This window comes from Balaenoptera borealis, assembly GCF_965194805.1.
Source record: "Balaenoptera borealis genome assembly, chromosome: 8".
NCBI classification, from domain to species: domain Eukaryota; kingdom Metazoa; phylum Chordata; class Mammalia; order Artiodactyla; family Balaenopteridae; genus Balaenoptera; species Balaenoptera borealis.
The window spans coordinates 113,344,401-113,353,876 of record NC_138865.1 but is presented as its reverse complement, the minus strand read 5'-3'; the positions used below and the strand labels follow the sequence as shown (position 1 = coordinate 113,353,876).

Sequence of the window (9,476 nt, the reverse complement as noted above, 5' to 3'; positions counted from 1 at the left end):
GCCCTACGCCTCCAGTCCCTTCTACCTGGAAGGGCTTGCCATGCTCATCCCCAGGGAGGCAGGAGGACTCAGAGACAAGGTCTCTCCTTCTGCGAAGCCTTCCCAGCCTCGCCTCCTCCGAGCAGCTCGGCCATTTATGCATCACTTTTTCCTGCACCGGTCACTCCCAAGGAAACCGGTTTGTTTAGGGGTCTGTCTCCCCCATCCCGTTCCCCGGGGGGCCCTCGGGGCAGGAACAGGGTGCCACCAATCTCCGCGTCCCAGCGCGCAGGGCCCGGCTGGGGGAGGAACCCTGTGGACGTGTGCTGAAACAATGAGCAAACGAGAGACGGGCGGGTCCCCTCTAGGCCCTCTGGGGGGCGCGGGCTGAGCTCCTGCCACCGGGTCCGCCCCCAGGTCCCCAGTCCCCGCCGCAGGCCAGGGAGGGGCGGCGCTTTGTTCCCGACCTCCATCCACAGGGAGAATAAAAGTTTGTGAAATATTAGTTTAATAAGACATGCGACTACTATTAAGGATCCGAGCGGTCCTTATTTATTATTCATGCGGCCGCGTGATTTAGGGGCGAGCTGTCCGCCGAGGCTCCAGCTTGGCCGCCTCTCCCCATCACGGATTCCCCTCCTCCTCGTGCCCCCCACCCCCGTGCTCCCCACTCTAGCCTTTACGCGCCTCCCCCCTCCCCAGCCCACACTGCGCAGGCGCATCCTCCGGCCCATGCCGGGGAGGGGGAGGGCTGAGACCAGCGCCCTTCGGCCCCGTCTGGGCTTAGAAGTCCCCTTCGGTTCTCTTTAATGGTAGGGGGAAGGTCCCAAGATGCCCAAGTCCAGCGTGCAGAGGCCTGTCCGCAGCTTTGTGGACAGCCATGCGGGATGGGGTAGGGGGTGGGGGTGGGTGTTCCTCTTTTACTCCATCCCTTCTTTCTGTCTTCCTCCCCTCTTCTCGTTCCCAGGTCGGGGACCTCTGAGGGTAGAGCAGTTGGACAGATTGGGAGGAGGCTGGGTTCTAGCTCTTCCTCCTGCCTCAACTTGCTGTGTGACCTTAGGCGGGTCCCTTGCCTTCTCTGGGTCTTGGGGATCCCTCTAAATCTAGAGGTTGGAGTGAATATTCTGAAAGTTTCCCAGCTTTTGGGAGGAAGAGGCGATTACGTACAGTGCACAGATCTTAAGCGTACAATCCTTGAATATTGATAAATGTATATACCCATGAAATCACCACCTGCATCAAGATACAAAACACTTTCATTACCCGGTAAAATTTTAAAAATTTTCTTGCTCCTTTGCAGCCAGCTCCCTCCCTCTACTTTCAAAGGTAACCAATGTTCTGATTTCTTTTGCCACAAATTAGTTTTATTTCTTCTTGAACTTCGTATCAGTGGAATCCTATAGTATGGACTCTTGTGGTTTATATCGGTAGTTTGTGCATTTTTATTGCTGAATAATACTCTGTTGTATGACTGACTGTACCCTAGTTTGTGGCTCCACCTGTTGATCATTGGGGTTGTTTCCAGTGGCTTATATGAATAATAGCCTCTTTGAACATTTGTACACAAATCTTTTTGCAGAAATACATTTTAATTTCTCTTGAGTAAATACTTAGGAGGGAAATTGCTAAGTAGAATGGTAAGTGTATGTTTACCTTTTTAAGTAACTTTCAAACTGTTTTCCAAAGGTTATGCTATTTTACACTCTCTCCAGCAAGGTTAGAGTTTTCTGGTTGCTCCACATCCTTGCCACCTCTTGATATTGTCAGTCTTTCTAATTTTCACCGTTCTGTTGGGTGTAGTAGTATCTCATTGTCATTTTAATTTGCATTTCCTTATGACTAATGCTATTATTGATCACGTTTTCATGTGATTATTGGCCATTTATATATTTTCTTTTGTGAAGTGTTTAAATATTTTGCTCAATTTTATTTAGGTTTTTTTTTATTATTGATTTGTAGGACATTTATATATTAAGGATACAAGTCCTCTGCTAGACATATGTATTGTTAATATTTTCTCCCAATCTGCTTTGCCTTTTCATCTTCTTATCAGCGTCTCTTGATAAGTTTTTAACTTTGATAATATCCAATTTATCAACTTTTTCTTTTATAGTTCATGTTTTTTGTGTCTTCTCTAATAAATCTTTGCCTACCCTAAAGTTGTAAATGTATTTTCCCTATATTTTCTTTATAGTTGTAAGCTTTTATGATCTATCTTGAATTAATCTTTGTGTGTGATATGAGGTAGGGGTTGAGGGTTTTTTCCCTATACATTTGTCCAGTTGTTTCAGCGCTATTTGTTGAAAAGACTTTTCCTATTCGCACTGAATAGCCTTGCTGCCTTTGTCAAAAAAAAAAAAAATCAATTGACTCTATAGGTGTGGGTCTGTTTCTGGACTCTGGTTCTGTTGATCCATTTAATCTATCCTTTGCCAGATCTCAGTGTCTTGATTACTAAACCTTCATAGTTAGTTTTAAAATCAGGTATAATAAATCTTCCAACTTTTTTTCCTTTTACAAGATTGTTTTGACTCTTGTAGTTCCTTTGCTTTTCCATAAATATTTTCTAATCCATTTGTCAGTTTCTACTAGAAAGCCTGTTGGGATTTTGACTGGGATCTGAGTTTTTCTGTAAGTCACTTCGGAAAGGGTCTCAGGAGGCCACCTGGCCCCCCGCCCCTGGCTTCTGTGCCCTACCCAGCTAGTTTGGCCCAAGCTCCAGGTGTGGCATTTGGAAAGTCCCCGTCCATGAGCAGTCACCCTCAGCTGCCCTCTTTGCCAGCATCATTTCCTGAATGATTAGCATTCCACATGAGACATTGCCCTTTATTGGAAACCCAGCCCAGAGGGTGAAGGCTGGGGTGTCCAAGGGCCCAGAACCCCAAACCCAGCCTGATGCCTGGACTTGGAGCCCAGAGCCTGAAGCTTAGAGCCCACGCTGGTTCTGGGAGTAAAGAAACAAGAGTCATTGCCTAGTCCAAGGGGGCAGCTCTGGATGAAATTGAAACCCAGTATGTCATTAAGATACTTAAAATTAAAATGTTATTATGTCTGGGATTTGCTTCAAAATATGTGAGGGGGAGTGAATGGTAACATAGATGAAACAAAACTGGTCATGAGTTGATAACTAACGAAACTGGGTGATCAGTACAGAGTGTTCATCATACTTTGCAATTTTGAATGTTTGCCACTTTTTATGATAAAAATTTTAAAAATACACCCTCTCCAGTGAGGCAGCCCCTCCCCCATCGTTTTCCCCGCGCCAGGGCCTGGACCCTGCTGCTCTCTGGCTAATGACAACCCCTCTGCCATCTGCAGCGTCCCCAGTGGCTGCTCCACTCCTCCACGGCCTGAGCATCGTGGCGCAGACGCTGGCCCGGTGGGAGCGTGACCTGGCTGTGCAGTTGGCCGTATCCAGGCCTCTCCTGATGTGGTGCTGGCAGGTGGGTTTCCACATCCCCTCAAATGAGTTTTAAGATGATTGAATTACAACAGCTGCCACCCACAACCCAAAGCAGGGCCCCAGGCCAGCCCTAAGCAGTGACAGCCAGGGAGGCTGGACAGAGTGAGCAGGGAGCCGTGTCGGGGGCGATGTTAGCGACGTGGGCAGGGAGGGGCGTGGGGAGCAGATCGCGCAGGGCTTTCCAGGCCGGGGCCCGACTCTGCGGTGGGGCCCCTGGAGGAGGGCATGGAGCCAAGAAGTGACATTTTCTGATCTTTGTTTTGAAAGGACGCCTCTGGCTGCTGAGTGAACTGTCTGGAGGAGCCCGATGGAAGCAGAGAGACAGGTTAGGAAGCCACTGCAGTCATCCAGGTAGAGATGCTGTGCGCTCGCCCCAGGATGGAGGCCGTGCAGGTGGTCAAAAGTGGTCCGGTTTGGGGTATATTTTGAAAGTACTGCCGACAAGTTTCCTTGTGGATTGCATGTGGGTGGAGAGAAAGAGGGAGGCGTCAGGAAGGAGTCCAAGGGTTTCAGCCTGAGCAACTGGTACAATGAAGTTGCCATGTATCACACGGGGAGACGGGGGAAGAGCGGGTTCAGGGAGGCCAAGTCAGGCCCGTGGTTGAGGATGTTAGTTTTGTGGTGCCCGATATGCAATCATGTAGAGCTGACGGTCGGCTACGTGAGCCCGGAGTGCAGGGGGGGGTCAGGACTGGGCTGCATTCCGGGCATCATGCGTGTGGTGGGATTTCAAGCTGTAAGGCCAGAAGGTCACTTGAAGAATGAGTGTCCCTAGAGAAGGTATCTGAGTCCTGAACCTGGACCACGCAAATGTTTTAGGGTGAGAAGAGGAGGAATCAGCAACGGAGACCTAGGAGGAGTGGCCAGAGAGAGAGAAGAACCAAGAGCATCTTGGAAGCCAAGTGAAGACGGTCAGATGCTGGCAAGAATGTCTGAGAGAGTGGAGAACCGGCCTTGGACTGGGCAACATGGAGGTCCCAGGCGACCCTGACAAAGCTGCTTTGGGGACATGGCGGAGTGAAAGCCCAGTAAGAGTGGGTCCGAGAGAGAATGTTGGACTCCTCGCCCACTCCCTCAGTGCTTAGTCCAACTTTTAACTATGTCCTCAAGCCTCCTCCTCCCTCGCCCCTCCACTCACTCCAGGAATCCATCCTGTCTCCCTCGGGTCGGTTCCCCCCAGCTTCCATCTATCAAACCCGCACGATCTCTCGCCCTTACCTGCTCCTCCCTGTATCCCTCCTGCCAGGGTGGTGCCTCCACCTGTGACCTGGACCCTAGTCCATCTCACCTTCTCGAGGCCTCATTCCACGAACATCCCTCCTTTCCTGGTGTCCCCATCCACCCTCTCTGCTCACTGGTGTGTCCCAGCATTAAACATTATGCTCTAGTCTGTACTGTCTTAAAAATGTTTCCTTTGAGCATATTTCTCTTTCCATTAAAGTTCCCAACTTCCTTTCTCTGTCAGTTTTCTTAAAATAGTCTACATAGGATACCCTTTTGGGCTCACCTCCTGGTCAGGGGTACGTGTGGGGTGCAGCAGGGGGTGCAGATGCTGTCCCTGAGTTCATTCTCACAAAGGGGCACCTTTTAAGCCTTGAGATGCATAGACAAGGTGCCAAAGGGTGATGCCCACCTCCATGGGGTCTGCTCCCCCAATGGTGGATCCTGGCACCCTGCTGTGTCCTTCACCCACTGCAATCTGTGATTTCCACTGCTGCATGAAGACATCTAGAAAGATGCCTCCTTGTTCCCCTTGTACCCCCTCAAGGAATGGCCAGAGATGGGGAGTGGGCCACTGCACCAAAGAGAGAAGGCTGGACAAGACGAGGCGGGTGGCAGTGTTTACCTAGGATTCCCCAACAGAGACCAGAAGCCCACCACAGTCATAGCCAAAGCCTGGAGTCTGGCTAGAGTAAGTTGAAAAAAGGCCCATGACAAGGTTAGAGGTTCAAAAATAAGGCTGTCGGGGGACAAAGGAGGTGGAGGTCTTTTATGTGGTACATGGATGAGGCTGAACGTCCAGGTTTAACTGAGGCACGTGCAGGACTGACAGTTTGTACCGAAGAAAGAAGCTGAGTGTCAGCCTTGGGCCAGGTTCAGGGATTCAGAGCCAAGCCCTGAACCTGAGCCCCAGTGTCCCCACCCCCAAATGTGCCACAGAGGAATCAGCTAGAGTTGCAAGTCCGGCGCCCTAGCCCCCAGCCCTCACTGCCCACCACTACCAATTCAGGGCCTCCTTCCCCTGCTCAGGCTCCTCCCCTTCCTTGGACATTATCCCTGCACCCCCCCCCCGGCTCCTCGGTCGGAGAGGGGAGCTGAATATTCAGTATCTGGGGAGACAATAAAAATCCCAGGAAGAACCTGGCTAAGGCAATTACCTCTGCATAAATGCATATATTATTCATCCGTGGCTTTGAATATATAAATAATACTGATACAATTTGCATGCGTTAAAAGGAGATGTAATTACCCACTGATGCCTGTGAGCGCCTGGTACCCACCGGCCACATCCGGAGCCGGCTGCCCCACCCCCAGAACCCACCTTTGCCCTTTCTGGAAGGCAGAATATATCACACATGGGTTTTCTGCACTAGTAAGGAAGCCAATCTTTGACGTCCTTGGGCTTTGGTCAGAGTGTGCTTTTTTAATGATCCCGTGGTCTGCTGTGGCTACCCAACTCTATTCTTAAAACTTTGGGCTATTTTAATATTATTATTATAGATGTTACTTTTTAAAATCACATTTTTTGGTGCACAGATAATGCACGTTCGTTGCGTAAAATTTGGAAAATAACAAAAATTCAAAAAAGAAAGACTCAGTCTATCTGCTGCTCAGACATCAGCATAGTCCATATTTGTCTTATTTTCTGCCAGTCTTATTTTTCTATGCACAGATAATTTTTTTTTTACAAACTTAAGATCATATTATATATAATGTTTTGTAACCTGCTTTTATCTTTTGCAATATGTCATGAGCAGATGAAGAAATATAAAAGGCTAATAAATATGAAAAGATGCTCAACCTCACTAGTAATTAAGGAAAATACAAATGACAATAACAGCGAGATATAAATTTTCACCTATCGCATTGTTAAAGATGTAAAATAACAATACCTACTGCTGGTGTACGCATGTTGAAACAGGCTTTCCCAAACAATTGTTGCTGGGAGGAGTGTAAATTGGAATACTTTTTGGCAGGCTAATTCAGCAATATGCTTAAAAATATGCATGCCTCTTGGCCTCTGAAAATCTAGTTTTTAGAATTTAAATAATCACACAGATAGGAGAAGATATAACAATGTGAATTGTAGTGTTTTATCATAACAAAAAATTAGAAACAACTTTAATAGTCCAGTGTTGGTAATTAGTATTATAAGTTACGGTCTGTCTATATGGCAAAATCCCACACAGCCAGCCAATTACAGTGAGAAAACACACACACACACACACACACACACACACACACAGATGGACAAATACCCTATACAATCAAGGGTAAAGAGTTGTTCCCGGGGGCTTCCCTGGTGGCGCAGTGGTTGAGAATCTGTCTGCCAATGCAGGGGACACGGGTTCGAGCCCTGGTCTGGGAAGATCCCACATGCCGCAGAGCAACTGAGCCTGTGAGCCACAACTACTGAGCCTGCGCGTCTGGAGCCTGTGCCCCGCAACAAGAGAGGCCGCGACAGTGAGAGGCCTGCGCACCGCGATGAAGAGTTGCCCCTGCTCGCCACAACTAGAGAAAGCCCTCGCACAGAAACGAAGACCCAACACAGCCAAATAAATAAATTAAAAAAAAAAAAATTGTTTAAGAGTTGTTCCCAAAATATTATGTTGGGACTTCTGGCTAAATGTGGTAGGTTGAAAAAAAATTTTTTATTTCTACTTCCTCCTGAAACCCCACTATAATAAAAGAAATGAAAATGACATAAGCCACGAGGACAAAGTAAATGTAAGAGAAGATGAGAGATGTAAGTACACTTTTGGGAAATGGAGTGAAGATGAGGAGTTAGAAAAGCTGGAAAAGATGAACATCATGAGTCAGCAGAGAGGATGCCAACAAAGAGCTCCCCAAAGCACAGCATGGCACCCCCAGAAAGATGCAGTGACTAGGGGTATCAGCCTTCAAGGAAGACAGAGCTGAGGTGTAGGGCTGAAGCAGGAGGGTTTGTTCAGGCACTCATTCAACAAATGTTGGGGGTCTGGTATACTAGATTTCCGCTTTCATGGAGCCTACATTCTAGTTGGGGAGATAGACCATGAATCAGCGAAACGGGATATTAGACAGTGATAAGAGCTCAGGAAAAAAAATGAGGGAGAGAAAATGATGGGAATATTACATGGGGAGGGGTGCAGTTTTAGAGAGAGTGACCAGGAGACCTCCCTGAGAAGGTTACATGTGAGTAAAGACTTGTAGGAAGAAAGGGAGTGAGTCATTCAGAAAGCTGAGGAAAGAATGCTTCCATCAGAGGGAACAGCAAGTGCAAAGGCCCTGAGGCTTGACTGTGTCGGGTGGATTTGGTTGAGAGTCTGTAGAAGGAGCGGTTAGATCTCCCACCCCTTTCCTGGCCTATTTTTCCAACCCACACAGCAAGTATCCCTCCCCTACCCAGCAGGAGACTAGATGTTTGTTCTATGGACAAACCAGAAAAGCTCAGACCCAGGGACCCTGGCCAAGAGGAAGGTGAGAGAGAGGCCCTATGCTGAAAATGGAATGAAACCAAAGCCTGCATGCTAAATGGTGAGCCTCCATCCCTACCCAGGCCCTTGTGCCACTTACCTCCAAAATCTCCAGCAGCCAGGAGTCTGTCCCCAGGAGGAGACATGGAGGATTTTTGAGCTTGTTTTTGTTTTGGTTCATTTTTTTTGTTTTTGAGAAATGTAAGATCCTAGAGAAAAGACTTATGGATACTAACATTTGGGAGTCCCCAGTGAAATGGCCACAGCCCCAGCTGCTCACTGCCTGGTGAAGCCCACCAGTCGGCAGACCCCACCTATGCACACAGGGCTTCTAAATTGCTTTTTCAATCCCTACTCTTAAATATGAAAGAAGATGAAAAAGCTCACCACACATCGCCTCCTGGTATTTAATATGGTGGACAGTCCTCAAGGTGCAGTACAGAGGCTCAAACCAACAGAAGCAAAGGGACCAGAGACAATGCAGGGAGCAGAAGAAAGCCTGAAAAGCAATAATTAAACTCCTCGGAGGGATGAGAGAAGATACTGCAACCAGGAACTGCACGCTACATAAGAGAAAAAAGGAAAAGACAGACTTCTGCCATACGTGCTAAAAGAAATTTAAAAATTAAATAGACGAATTCAAACATAAAATGGAAGAAATCTCCCAGGTAGGTGCTCATTTCCTCAAAGGAGCAGAAATGAAAAAAAGAGGGGGAAAAGATGAAAAACTTAGAGGATCAATTGAGGAAATTTAACATCTCACTAACAAGGGTTCCAAAAAAGGAAAACAGAGCACACAGCAGGGAGGAAATTACCAAGAAAACAATAGAGGAGTTTACAAACTGAAAGGTCCACTAAAGATGGAGAGCAGTGAATGAAAAAGCCCCACCGTCAGACTCATCCTTGTGAAATTTTACAGCATTAAACCCCCAAAAATCAATCCAGAAACCAACCACACACAAAGAATGGCATCAAAGTTCTCAACAGTAACAGTGAAACCAGAAGACAACAGAGGAAATGTCATCATAGTTCTGAGGGGAAATGATTTTTAATCCAGAAGTCTATATGCAGCCCAAATAGTAACCAGTTGAGAGAGGAATAAAACGTGTTCAGAAAAGTAAAGTCTTCCCATACGCAATTTTCAGGAAATTACCGAAGAATGGACTTTATGAAATAGAGGAAGTAAAGAAGGAAGGAGGAAGCCTCAGGGTCCAGGACACAAGAGAGGCTTGAGAGCAGCTGTTCCAACAGAGAATGGGCAGTACATCCGAAGTACCTGGCCATGTGAAAAAGAATATTCAAAAGGTCTTCTTTTGAACAGTGATAGAGACATAAAAGTCAAAGTGAATTTTAACAAT

General features: G+C 47.2%; 1 long non-coding RNA gene across 3 annotated transcripts; it reads left to right on the top strand.

Moving 5' to 3' along the window:
- Positions 1-699: 699 nt before the first annotated feature.
- Positions 700-9,192, top strand: LOC309633954. Of its 3 annotated transcripts, none has more exons than XR_014247783.1 (4): positions 700-791; positions 3,298-3,422; positions 3,710-3,767; positions 4,262-9,192. It is a non-coding gene; the product is annotated as an uncharacterized lncRNA (long non-coding RNA). The 3 variants fall into 3 exon arrangements; XR_014247784.1 differs by having other exon boundaries at positions 700-871; XR_014247785.1 differs by having other exon boundaries at positions 700-871; positions 3,710-3,793.
- Positions 9,193-9,476: the final 284 nt, after the last annotated feature.